Genomic DNA, 14536 nt, shown 5'->3' on the forward strand with positions numbered 1-14536 from the left:
GGTTTTGTGCCGGGTAGAAGCACCACTGATGCTATATTCCTGGTCCGACAACTGCAGGAGAAGTACCTAGCTAAAGATAAACCCCTCTACATAGCTTTTGTGGACTTGGAGAAAGCCTTTGACAGGGTCCCCCGATCCCTTATCTGGTGGTCGATGCGGAAACTGGAGATTGATGAATGGCTAATAAGGGCTGTACAGGCTCTATACAGAGAGGCTGTCAACAAGGTTAGGATTGGCAATGAATATAGTGAAGAATTCCAAGTAGAAGTAGGTGTACACCAAGGCTCAGCCCTCAGCCCCTTTTTATTCAACATAGTCCTCCAGGCAATAACAGAGGAATTCAAAAGAGGATGCCCCTGGGAGCTCCTATATGCTGATGACCTGGCTCTCATAGCAGAATCACTACCGGAACTAGAAAAGAAATTTCAGGTGTGGAAGCAAGGGTTAGAATCAAAGGGCCTTAGAATAAATGTAGCAAAGACCAAAGTAAGCAGAAAGACGAACTCAGCACACACACCCTCAGGCAGGTGGCCCTGCTCAATCTGTAGGAAAGGTGTAGGTAGAAACTCCATAAGATGCACCCAATGTAAGCTATGGACGCATAAGAGGTGCAGCAACATCAAAGGAAAATTAACTGATAAGATAGCTTTCATGTGCGGCAGATGCACAGGGACAATAGACACCACAGTCACTCAGAAAACAGATTCCATCACACTCCAGGGGGAGAAACTAGATAGTTTCTGCTACCTGGGTGACCAAGTTAGTAGTGGAGGTGGATGCTCAGAGAGTGTCACCACTAGAATACGAATAGCCTGGGCAAAGTTCAGAAAGCTCCTACCCCTACTGGCGACAAAGGGTCTCTCGCTCAGAGTGAAAGGTAGATTGTATGATGCATGTGTGCGAACTGCCATGCTTCACGGTAGTGAAACATGGGCTGTGACTGCAGAGGACATGCGTAGACTTGAAAGAAATGAAGCTAGCATGATCCGCTGGATGTGTAATGTCAGTGTGCACGCACGACAGAGTGTAAGCACCCTGAGAGAAATGCTGGACATAATAAGCATCAGATGTGGTGTGCAAGAGCGACGCTTGCAATGGTATGGTCATGTACTGCGGATGGATGAGGAGAGATGTGTGAAGAAGTGCCACTCCCAAACAGTTGAAGGTATCAAGGGGAGAGGTAGACCTAGGAAGACATGGGATGAGGTAGTCAAGCATGACCCCAGAGCATTGGACCTCAGAGCGAAGGACCGAAATCTCTGGAGATATGCTGTGACTACAAAGACCTGGGTTGCTTCCTGCACCAGTTCCGCATAGCCCCTGCCCATTCAAAGTACCCTGGATTCCAGAACGTCATGCTGTGCTTGAGGAGACCTGTTAAGTCAAGTACATGAACATGAACATCGAAATAAATATCAATGGAAATAGTAGTTGTGATGCCTGTGCCGGTGGCACATAAAAAGCACCATCCGAACGTGGCCGTTGCCAGCGCCGCTCCGATTGGCTTCTGTGCTGGTGGCACATAAAAAGCACCATCTGCACGTGGCTGTTGCCAGCACCGCCTTGGCTGGCTCCCGTGCCGGTGGCACGTTAAAAGCTCCAACCAATCATGGCCGATGCTGGACCCCCCTGGCACCTGTGCAGGTGGCACGTAAAAAGCACCCACTACACTCGTGGAGTGGTTGGCGTTAGGAAGGGCATCCAGCTGTAGTAACTCTGCCAGATCAGACTGGAGCCTGGTGCAGCCCCAGGCTTCCCAGAACCCGGTCGAACCGTCCAACCCGTGCTAGCACAGAAAACGGACGTTAAATGATGATGATGATGATGATATATATTTATATATATATTATAAAATGAGATAGGGGTTGAAAATTCAACCCACCATGGGATAATATATATCCAATATACTGCCAGATAGGTACCCAACAAGATTAATACATAGATGTTAAAAATTGTCAAACAATCAGTTCATCTATTGTATTATATGGGTAAAGGTAATAATATTACCGTAAATTAATACTACAAAATTAGAGAATGGAGAAACATACTTAAATCAATAAAACATCAACTATCCGATGATACCCAATCAATACTTTAATACACCATTACATATGAGTAAAGGCATTATATAAAATGAGATATACAGTAATAGTAAAAAGATAAAGAGATATAAGTAAAAAATTTTCAAATATAATATGCAATTAAATCAAAACTGACAGCTGTTTCGGCAGTGAGGGCAGTCATACCTCATTTAACCTCTAAGCCATAAAGGCAGGTATAAATGAGGCATTAACAAGGATGCCCCACGGCCTCTTCAGAGAATTAAATTAAATTTGTTATAATTGTGAAAAATATAATATAACCATATACATATAAATATAAAAATATAAAAATGTAAAATATAAAAAATATAAAAACTTATACATCATAATGCTACACTTATATAATATAATACTTATTGGTACAATAAAGGAAGGTAAACAGAACAAAATAAAACAAAATATATATCAGTGTATATACTAATATTAATAAGTACCGATATTATACATATTTGGCTAATAGTTTTTTTTTTAAAAAACTAACACATAGGGAGATGAAAAATAATAATTAAAACCATGGTTCAGTTCATAAAATTCTAAAGCTATGAAAGTTAATAAAAATTACTATTAATATTAATAATAATAATAATAATAAAAATAATAATAATAATAATAATAGATACAGTTAAGTTAGCACCAAGTCCATCCTTTCAAGATCGAAATATATATATATATATATATATATATATATAATATATATATATATATAGATCAGACAACAGACTCAGTAGTTGTCAGTTTGTATTCTATCATTTGTAAGACTACAGACTCAGTAGTTGTCAGTTTATATTCTGTCATTTGTAACTTCAACACAAGAAAGTCTCTTTTTCAAGTATGGATTTTATGAAATTTTACTCATCATACATTGAAGGACAAATCTTTCAATTTACAATTTGACATAGTGGAGCATTTAGTATATATATATATATATATATATATATATATATATATATATAATTATAAGGTTGTTCCAAAAGTTCGTAGAAAGTCTTGGAAAAAAATGGTCTTTATTTTGAGGAATAATTTTTGTTGTTTTTGTTAGTACTTGGCGAGTAAAAATTCAATTTTCGTAAGTGTTTACAAACTTTTGGGACAACCTAATATAATAATAAGGGTTTTTTGCAACAAGTTGTTCTTTTTTTCTTTTTTCTTTTTTCTTTTCCTTTCTTTTCTTTTTTCTACTCTTCTTTTTCCTTTTCTTTTCTTTGCTCCACAAAATTCCTTCAGCCTTTAGAAATCATAACATAGCAGTTTTGTGAAGAGAACAGTAATGTGGCAAATACCTTATAATATAGCATGAAATTATACCCACCTCATTGTGGAATAACCATGGATAAATTCATCGTCTGTGAGTATTAAATACCTCCTCATATCTATGGAAATTTACACCTACACTATGGATGGATTAAACTTCTCTGTGAAACTACTGGAAATTTACACCTACACTATGGATGGATTAAACTTCTCTGTGAAACTAATAAGCTTTTTTAAAACCTGTGATAAGACTGTGCATCATCATTAAAGAACTTTGGAAGTCTGTTTACAACCTGAATCTGCTTTTAATGAAATTATCTCCAATACTTCATGAGTGTAGCCTCACCCACTAAGATGTTTAGAGAACTCATATGTATTTTAGCTGATGAGTACGGGACACTTTTATCAGCTGCAATATTTGCAACTTTTAATAAAGCCTGTCTTTGTATGAAACAATTGTACTAAAAACTAATCCATTCTTGTTGCTTCTTTTCTCGTGTATGTATATATATATATATAGTGGTATAAATATCAACACAATTATTTCTTCTTTTTATTTTGTTTTTTCTTCCTCTTCTTCTTTCTTCCCTTCTCCAAACTCACAAACACCCACACACACATCCACAAAACAATAATAAAAAGAATTCTTCTTTTCTAAACCCCAAAACCATTTGACCATCCCTCATTAAACACACACACACACACACTCTCTCACAATGATAAAAGGGAAATATAATTTATGGTCTACCTCCCTGCCACCATACACTCAATAACACTATGAAATGGTCAAAACTGAAATTCTTTTACTCCAAGATCTTAGAACCCCCTTGGAGTAAGCATCCTGTCCAGCAGAGCCAAAAAATGTTTTCCCCTTCTTCCCTTCTTTTTCTTTCTTCCCTTCTTTTCCTTCCAAATACAAAATCACACACACACTTATACTCTCTCTCTCACTTTCTCCTCATCCATCACCCTCTTGTACTGTCTTATATTCCTCCCCACCACTACAAACTCAATAACACTATAAAATGGTCAAAACTTTTCACACAGGAACTTAGTTCAATTTGAAAACCCCACTAGAATGGGAGAAAGCACTAATACATGATGTAAGTTATATGATGTATAAAAACATGCAATATACAAATAAATATCTTAAATATAAAACCATCTGAATTTCTGAGTACCTCATTTCTTCTAACATATAATATATATGTATGTATGTATGTATATGTATATATATATATATATAGCAATAATAATTCTCTAAACGAGATATAGACAGTAACTGCTCCATAACAAAAGGGACATTAGCCATTTGAATGTGGCTAGGGACAGGACAGGACGGTGGGGTGTTACTGATGCATTTAGCCCCAGGCGATCATCAACGTCACCAGATAGGCTGACACCATCACGGTGTCCTCTATCCTGCAAAGGGAGATCATTCCCCGAAGAAGCGGATGCCACATACGGACCCAGGTTTCGAGGTGTTTGCTTCTCGTCAACGTATGGTAGGCACCGCCCCTTGACGAACGAATCTCTGTGCAGGATATTTATATATAGATTTTCACGTAAATACATTTACTGATTTCGGAAATCTGTCCGACAGCAATAATAATTCTCTAAACGAGATATAGACAGTAACTGCTCCATAACAAAAGGGACATTAGCCATTTGAATGTGGCTAGGGACAGGGCAGGGCGGTGGGGGTGTTACTGATGCATTTAGCTCCAGGCGATCATCAACGTCACCAGATAGGCTGACACCATCACGGTGTCCTCTATCCTGCAAAGGGAGATCATTCCCCGAAGAAACGGATGCCACATACGGACCCAGGTTTCGAGGTGTTTGCCTCTCGTCAACGTATGGTAGGCACCGCCCCTCGACGAACGACTCTCTGTGCAGGATGTCTCTAGCCACATTCAAATGGCTAATGTCCCTTTTGTTATGGAGCAGTTACTGTCTATATCTCGTTTAGAGAATTATTATTGCTGTCGAACAGATTTTCGAAATCAGTAAATGTATTTACGTGAAAATCTATATATAAATATCCTGCACAGAGAGTCGTTCGTCGAGGGGCGGTGCCTACCATACGTTGACGAGAGGCAAACACCTCGAAACCTGGGTCCGCATGTGGCATCCGCTTCTTCGGGGAATGATCTCCCTTTGCAGGATAGAGGACACCGTGATGGTGTCAGCCTATCTGGTGACGTTGATGATCGCCTGGGGCTAAATGCATCAGTAACACCCCCACCGCCCTGCCCTGTCCCTAGCCACATTCAAATGGCTAATGTCCCTTTTGTTATATATATATATATATATATATATATATATATATAAAAGCAATTAAGATTCAAGTCAGTTCTAATGAATTCACTTGAATGCGGTACTTAACTTAGATGCACCAGAAAACTATATGGTATTAACCATACAATAATGTGGGGTGATTATAAACGAGAAAAAAGCAACAAGAATGGATTAGTTTTTTAGTACAGTTGTTTCATACAAAGACAGGCTTTATTAAAAGCTGCAAATATTGCAGCAAATACAAGTGTCCCGTACTCATCAGCTCAAACACATATGAGTTCTCCAAACATCTTAGTGGGTGAGGCTACACTCATGAAGTATCGGAGATAATTTTATAAAAAGCAAATTCAGGTTGTAAGCGGACTTCCAAAGTTCTTTAATGATGATGCACAGTCTTATCACAGGTTTTAAAAAAGCTTATTAGCTTCACAGAGTAGATAAATCAATCCATAATGTAGGTGCAAATTTCCAGAGATATGAGGAGATATTTCATACTCACAGACGATGAATCTATCCATGATTAATCCACAATGAGGTGGGTATAATTTCATGCTATATGATAAGATACTTGTCACACTACTGTTCCCTTCACAAAACTGCTATGTTAGAATATCTAAAAGCTGAAGGAATTTTGTGGAGCAAAGAAAAGAAAAGAAAAGAAAAAAAGAAAAGAAAAAAAGAAAAGAAAAAAAGAAAAAGAAGAGGAGGAAAAAAAAACGTCCACATAGAGTATACTGGGATAACTGAGAGGGAAGGGGTCGCAGGTATCCCCCTACACAGAAAAGTCTCTCTCTGTGGAGACGGGCAGACTGGCTTAGAATTTGAAGGAATCTAAGAATTATAAAGGAGAACATTATTTTTGACCAGTATACAGCTACTAATTGCCAATCCGACGGAGCTAAAGCAGATATGAGAATTTAAAGAGAACAGGGGAAGGGATAGAGGGGTCAAAAGCTATCATTAGAGGGAAATACATTAAGAGAAATAAGTGCAGTTATCTATTTAAAAAAATATATTAAAGTTTTGCTTTACTAGTAAGAACAAGATAGATCTATCTCCTTACGATTATTCTATACGGTTATTTATTTAAAATATTTCTAACTATTTCCCAATTAAGGTTATATTTAATATTATTATTTTTGAGTTCCCAGATCTTGAAAGTGTGGTGGTACCAGCTTTATGACGTAACTTAACAGATGAGATATGATTGCTAATTCTTTTCTTAAAATTTACAGTACAACCAATATAAAAAAATTTGTTATTCTCAGTAGTTATGGTACATTTATAGATTACGTTACTTGCCCCGCATAGACCAGGTGCCGGGCATTTTGACCTAATTCTACAATTACACGTAGGGGGGTCATCTTCAGATGTTGGATTATTTATGGATAGATGTCTCATGTTCTTGCTATTCTGATTATCATGAGTATATTTATCGTTATTATTATTATTATTATAGTTAATGCTGTTATCTAAAGCAGTGTTATCATTTATCGATCCTTTTACGCTATCCTTTAGATCTAAAGTCCTACCATGATTACTTACATTATTGGTATTGTTATTATTATTGCTAGTATTTGTATCCAAATTTATATTGTTGTTATAGATATCAATGATGTTTTCATTCCCTGTATTTTCTCTATTAGCCTTACTCCTATTATTAACATTATTACTCCTATTAATATTAATATTATTATTAGTTATTCCGTGGTTACTGATTCTACCTATGTTTTGATAGTTACTATTGTTGCGTTTATTGCTTTTATTTTTGATAGTATTATTACAATTGTTATTGGTATTCATGTTGGTATTACTTTTATCTTTCCTGGCTAGCTTAATGTTATTATTATTAATCTTAGCTATTAAAGTGGACATATTAGGGAGGGTTGAATAAGAAATCCTAACTACTTTTTTAGAAATAATTCTATGATATCTATGAGAGGCTGGGAAATTTTTTTCTAGAATTACTTTGAATTTGCTTTGTATATCCGATAGAATCGCACAGTTGAAAGGAATATTCAGCCAGGTTATATCTTTCTTATTAAATTTCCTTGAATTAGAATTAGGGTTAGTTGAATTATTACTAATCTCACCAGAGTAATTGTATTTATTACTATTATTTGTATGCTTCTTTGATTTATCTAATTTGATTTTATCCGAGTTACCTATGCTTTGGTTTATGCTTTTATTTGTATGATTAGGCTTGTACGCTAGATTTGCAGTTACCGTAAATTTATTTCTACATATAGATAGACAGTTTGTGTCATTCATTTCATGGGCTCCTCGTGAGCGTTTGTCGAAAAGCTTGTTGTGCATTTTGCTGGAGAATTAAGTTCCTGGATTTTCCTGAAGAGAAGGCTGCAAAATGGACTCCTTATTCAATCCGAATTAGGAGGGACTTTGCAGCCTTCAAAACATATGTAGAAAATAATAAAAAGGAACTTTGTTAAATCTTCGTTCAGCTCCATTTCTTCCTACACTTTATATATATATATAACACTTTATATATATATATTATATATATATATATATATATATATATATATATAATATATATATATATATATATTATATATATATATATATGTGTGTGTGTGTATGTGTGTGTGTGTGTATATGTATATATATATATGTATTTATATATGCACACATATACATATATAAATATATATATATACTAGCTTAAGGTGACCGGCTCTACGCACGGGTGAGGTTGTGGTTGTGACTTTCTGTTTCTTATCGTCACATTCTCCCTCTTTGTTTCTCTATCCTTTCTCATTTTCCCATTCTCTTACTCTTCCTTTCAGACTTTCCCTCGCTTTCTCTTACTCTTTATCTATCTCTCTGCCATTTATAAAAAAATTAGATTTCTGCATTTAAATTACAAAAACGCTTCCACTTTACCATGTTGAAAATTTGATTGAAATCGGGCAAAAGGTGTCCGATCTAGACCACCAAGTGTCCCCCAAAATCAATAAAATCCCAGTTTTCAGACCAAAGCAACCAGTGTGGCACTACAAAACGTCTCCCAATCAATTTTTCCCCTCAAGTTACCCCCTCCTGTAAATTTGATTCCCCTTCCAGCCCCATTTAGACCCCTTTTTACATAAAAATCCAATTTGTATCAACGTTCGCCTTCTTCATTTTATAGATAGGATTAGATGCCAATCATGCCAATCTGGAGGGGCTTAGAGCCCCCTTGAATCTTCTCACCATAGCAACCGCATCTTTCCATCTACTCAACTCTGCCTCATCAGGCCTTCTATGCCTGTGTCAATTTTCAGCTTGATCTGACCACTGATGTGGCCGCCAACCTCTGACGTAGCAAAACATGCACACAATTTTGACCCAAAGCATCTTTTATATATATAGATAGCAGAGAAACCCGGACTTGCTTGGGATTAAAATAGTTTATCATTGTTTTATTTGTTTCGGTATTATAACTCGATTTCATTTGGGTCTACGCAGGCCACACTTTAAAGATGAGGAATTTTGCTCTAGAGGCCACACCTTTCAATTGAGCAAACTTGCCATGCAAACTCGCCATGACTTTTAACATAGGTGAGCAAATTTTCAACTGAATCCTACCATATTTACTAACACTTTTGCCTGTATAACTGCTTGTGAGATAACGTCTGCCCTTTTCACAAATATGTAGTAGACCTACAGAGATACCCGACCTTACTTGGGATTAAAATGGCATAGATTTTCATTGTTTTACTTGTTTGGTTAATATAAGCCGATTTCATTCAGGTGTAATCGGGTCACATTTTAAAAGATGAGGAATTTTGTCCTAGAGGTTACACCTTACATTTGAAGAAAAAAATAGTTGCCATGCAAACTCGCCAGCACTTTTAACATAGGTGTGCATATTTTCAGCTCAACTGACCACAAAATGCACACATAATATATATATATATATATATATATATATATATATATATATATATATATATATATATATATATATATGTACGCATTAAATATATATATATATGTACATATATACGCATTATATATATGTGTGTGTGTGTGCATGCATTATATATACAAATGTATACAAATTATATATACATATATATATATATATATATATATTATATATATATATATATATGTATGTATATATATATATATTATATATATATATATATATATATATAATATATATATATATAATATATATAAATACAGATATATACACTTTGTATATATACATTATATATACATATTTATATATAGATACAGACAGACACACACACACACACATATATAAAAATTAACCCAATAAATATCTGATTCATAATATTTGTTCTCACGACTGGTGGTGGGTGGTGGTGGCGAGAAGAAAACTCTCTATGAATGCAGACAGACGTACAGAGAGAGAGAGAGAGGGGGTATGTGGTGAGGGAAAGAGTGACAGCGCTGGTGAAGGTGGTGGGGGGAAAGATTGTAGTAGCTGTCAAACGTCGTTATAGAGAGAAAGTGAAGGGAAGGGAGGAAACAGAGAGAGACGGAGGAAGACAGACAGATAATAGAATGAGAGAAGACTTGTCAAAGTGTGCGTTTTTTGCCCTAGTAACCACATCTTTTAAGATAGGGATTTCTAACCTAACCCACTCACATCCTCACCTCATTTTACATGTCCCTGTAAATTTTTGAGTCAAACCCACGGGATCTAGTGCCCTTTAACCCGTTCCAATACCAAAACCAGACAAGCAAACAAACTTTCTCATTTCAGATTTATAGATATTGATTACATATATACATATACATACACACACACACACACATGTATAAAGTTACAACATGGTCTGGTTTTCACGCTTTTTGTTATTGAATTAAAAATTTTTTTTTGCAATGCTGAAGAGTGTTAAACATTAAAAAAGTATTTAGTAATCTCTTTTACTCTTTTACTTGTTTCAGTCATGTGACTGTAGCCATGCTGGAGCACTGCCTTTAGTCGAGCAAATCGACCCCAGGACTTATTCTTTGTAAGCCAAGTACTTATTCTATCGGTCTCTTTTGCTGAACCACTAAGTTACGGGTACGTAAACACAACAGCATCAGTTGTCAAGCGATGTTGGGGTGACAAACACTGACACACAAACATACACACACACATACATATATATATATATATATATATATATATATATATATATACATACATATATACGACGGGCTTCTTTCAGTTTCTGTCTACCAAATCCACTCACAAGGTTTGGTTGGCCCAAGGCTATAGTAGAAGACACCTGCCCAAGGTGCCATGCAGTGAGACTGAATCTGGAACCCTGTGGTTCGTAAGCAAGCTACTTACCACGCAGCCACTCCTACGTAATGTTCATAAAATTCAATTAGCACTTTCATATGTTCGTAGAAATCATCAAATTTCAAAATATATTGACCGACAGTTGAGTTGAATGCTTGACAAATGACTGACTTCTTCCTTTTATACATTTTAGAAGGCTCCAAGAAGCTGAATTTTTTGAATGGTAATTAAAAACAACACCACAATCACAACTGATATTTATTACAAAAGCAGAGATACACACCTAAATTTCATATGATGCCACCCAACACACACAAAACACAACATTCCATACTGTCTAGCCAGAAAAACTTGCACTATAGTAGATGATCCAAATACCAGGATCATAGAACTTAAAGAACTTAAAGGATTTCTGCTCAGGCGAAAATACCCTCTCCTACTTATAGAAAATAGCATACAATGAGCAAAAGAGATACCTATATAACAACTTATGGGAACATGAGAAAAACAAACCCATCAACGGAACACAATACCATTTCTAGTAACACGCATTATGCATCACCAAAATATTTTTGACATCAAAACAAATTTGCCAATCATGAAACAAAGTGAAAAATTAAAAAACAATAACTAATTAAACACTTATCTTAAGCAAAAAGCAAGCACATAACCTAAAGTAACTATTAATAAAGGCAAACTTCAACATGAACAAACAAAATAAAACATTCACAGTATCCAAGTGTAATGATAACAGATGTGGAACATGTCAATACATGCATACTGGTAGATCCATTAAAACAAACAAAAAAGAAAATGAACAGATTTTCACAAATGCAGATATGAACTGCAAAAACAGAAATTTGATCTACTGAACTACATGCCCTAATTGCGAGGAACGTTACATTGGTGAGACAGGGAATGCATTATGAGAGTGCTCATAAGTTCACAGACAACAAATCCTGAACACTAATGTTTGCCAAATTCCATTGAGAAAACATACAGAAACATGTGGTTAGAAAATTTTTCCTTTCCACAAACTACATGACACAAGTGAGGTTGGAAGAAAGATAAATGCAAAACGCTTCAGTAAAATGTTCAAACCTGTTCTGAACGGAAATTACAACAATGATATAACAACCAGTTAATGTTGTGGATTAAAAAATATCTTTAACACATGAATATAAACAAACTACAGAAGACTTCCACAAATTGAAATTAAAAAAATCAAAACTATTACATGTAAACTGCAAGCTAATTGGTTAAGATAAAGATGGTATCTATGTCAGTAATATCAGTGCACCCAGCAAACCATGACATTTAAGCTGCATGCAAAAGCTTGTCAGAGCCTTCTAAAAGATATAAAAGGAAGATGTCAGTCATTTTACTACAATTGTCAAGCACTCAACTCAACTGTCAGTCAATACATTTTGAAATCTGATGATTACTACAAACATATGAAAGCGCTAATTGAACTTTATGAACATTACTAAATATTTTTTTAATGTGTAACACACTTCAACATTGTGAAAAACTTTTTTTAAATATAATAAAAAGTGTGAAAACCAGACCATGTTGTAACTTTATTCAACCGATATATTATTCTATACACATTTGCACAAATTCAGAATATATATATATATATATATATATATATATATATATATATATAATATATATATATATAATATAAATTATATATATATATATAAATTGAATAGAGTCAACAGACAGCTATTTAATAAACACCACACATGTTTCGATACAACATAGATCCACATATACACAGGATTTAAATTAAGCAAGTTTACCTGTATAATGGGATCCAGTTGTATTTCCTCAGGTGATATATAATCGCTGTCCCCGTAGTTAATCTTTGACTTTGATGCTAACATGTCCAACTGTCTCTTTTGAATCTAGTAGATGCTGGCAGTTCCATTCTACTCACTGTCAATATGCCTCTACACACTTGACATGAGCAGCATTGTACACATTGGCTGTCCACTTTGTTTCAAATGTTAGGTTGCACATGCTAAATTTTATTATTTTGCAAATACACTCACACATATGCTCATACATATACAATCACTGACACACATATACACACAACTGCATCTCTGGACGTCTCCATACATACATACACACACACACACACACACACACACACACGCACACATATATGTATATATACACATGTACCCACACACATCGATCAACAAACACATTCACACCCATATGCACATGCATATATCTACTCACATTCATGCACATAGGTATATCAGTGGGCACTTGATCATATATAGACACACTCCATCATATATATATATATATAGATGTGAAATGGAAAGGATGGGTGTGGTGAAATAGAATAATGATTATTATAATTTTTATATACTGTTCCATCTTGAAAATGTACATTTGGCACGGTGGTTATACCTTGGAATTTTCTCATGCTTGTTCACCAGGCACTCATTACTCAGCAGTAAATTCAATGTTTCCTGAAGGCAAAGGTCACATTTGATGGATAGCAAATTACATAGGTGTGAATTTTTTTTATTGTTGACCATTTTATTCCGTATTTAATTTTTGATTCTTTCAGTTCCCATATGAGATCTGCCAGTTAAGTTGCATGTTGTCTGTTTATTTTTCAGAATGATGAGATGTGGTTGATGTGGTTGGGATAACGGACTGTGAATTGGTTTTCTGTGGCACCTATGTACACGTATTTATGCTGGGATGTAGAGATTGTGCATTTGTATACTATGTTTTGTTTTTTTTAACACATTGGTTCATGAGCAGACAAGCGAATTTTCTACGGCATGTGCAGTTATTTGTACTATTATTATTTTTATGTTTATTTGGTGGCCTTTTGATTCTGTTTTTATGATCTATTTGATTGTAAGTGTCTGGAGCATTGTGGAATTGGCAACCTTTTTTGTTGGATCTTTTTTGATGATTCATTTCAATTTTATTGAGACCATCTTTTATGTTATCTGAGTTTTTGCAGTCTATCTGTTGTTTATTTTTGTTATTGTATTTATGTATGTAGTACACCATGTTGTAAAATGTTGCATACAATATTTTGACTGTGTGCTTGTTGAATAAATGGTAGTATTTGTGTGTTTTAGGGAAGCATCTATTTAATGCTGCAATGAATTGCTTACCTATATTGGACGATATTTGGAGTCCAAAAATTGGATTATACCATAGGACCTCCAAATTTTTGTACCTTTTGTTTGATACCTTCAACTTATTTTGTGTGTTGTTGAGATTATGTGTCTGTATTCCAATTATTTCTATTCTTTAGGGTTATATCAGTTTTCCTCCCATCTTTCTTTTTTTTATCAGGTTTTCCCTTTTTATTGTTATTTGGTTGATGATGTCATTCGTGTAATGTGTGTATTCTACCTTATTTGTATTTGTGTTATTGTTATTTGGGGTTTCGTTATTTTCAAACTTGATTTTTCCTTTATATCTGACCCTAGCAAGCACTTCATTGTAATATACATTCACACACTCACAGTCATTCACATATACATATAGTTTTATGAGCAAAGCTCTGAAGTTTCACTTGTGAAAGACATTTTCTGGCTCACCACTGATTTTAGGAAAT

General features: G+C 34.9%; 1 long non-coding RNA gene across 1 annotated transcript in view; it reads left to right on the forward strand.

Annotated features, from left to right (window-relative positions):
• LOC118765425 overlaps positions 1-12728 on the forward strand; it is a 24438-nt gene extending 11710 nt beyond the window's left edge. Inside the window, exons 3-4 of the long non-coding RNA XR_005001288.1 lie at positions 2725-2728; positions 12654-12728. This is a non-coding gene — a long non-coding RNA (uncharacterized LOC118765425). The remainder of the gene's footprint in view (positions 1-2724; positions 2729-12653) is intronic.
• Positions 12729-14536: the final 1808 nt, after the last annotated feature.

This window comes from Octopus sinensis, linkage group LG11 (assembly GCF_006345805.1).
Source record: "Octopus sinensis linkage group LG11, ASM634580v1, whole genome shotgun sequence".
NCBI classification, from domain to species: Eukaryota; Metazoa; Mollusca; class Cephalopoda; order Octopoda; family Octopodidae; genus Octopus; species Octopus sinensis.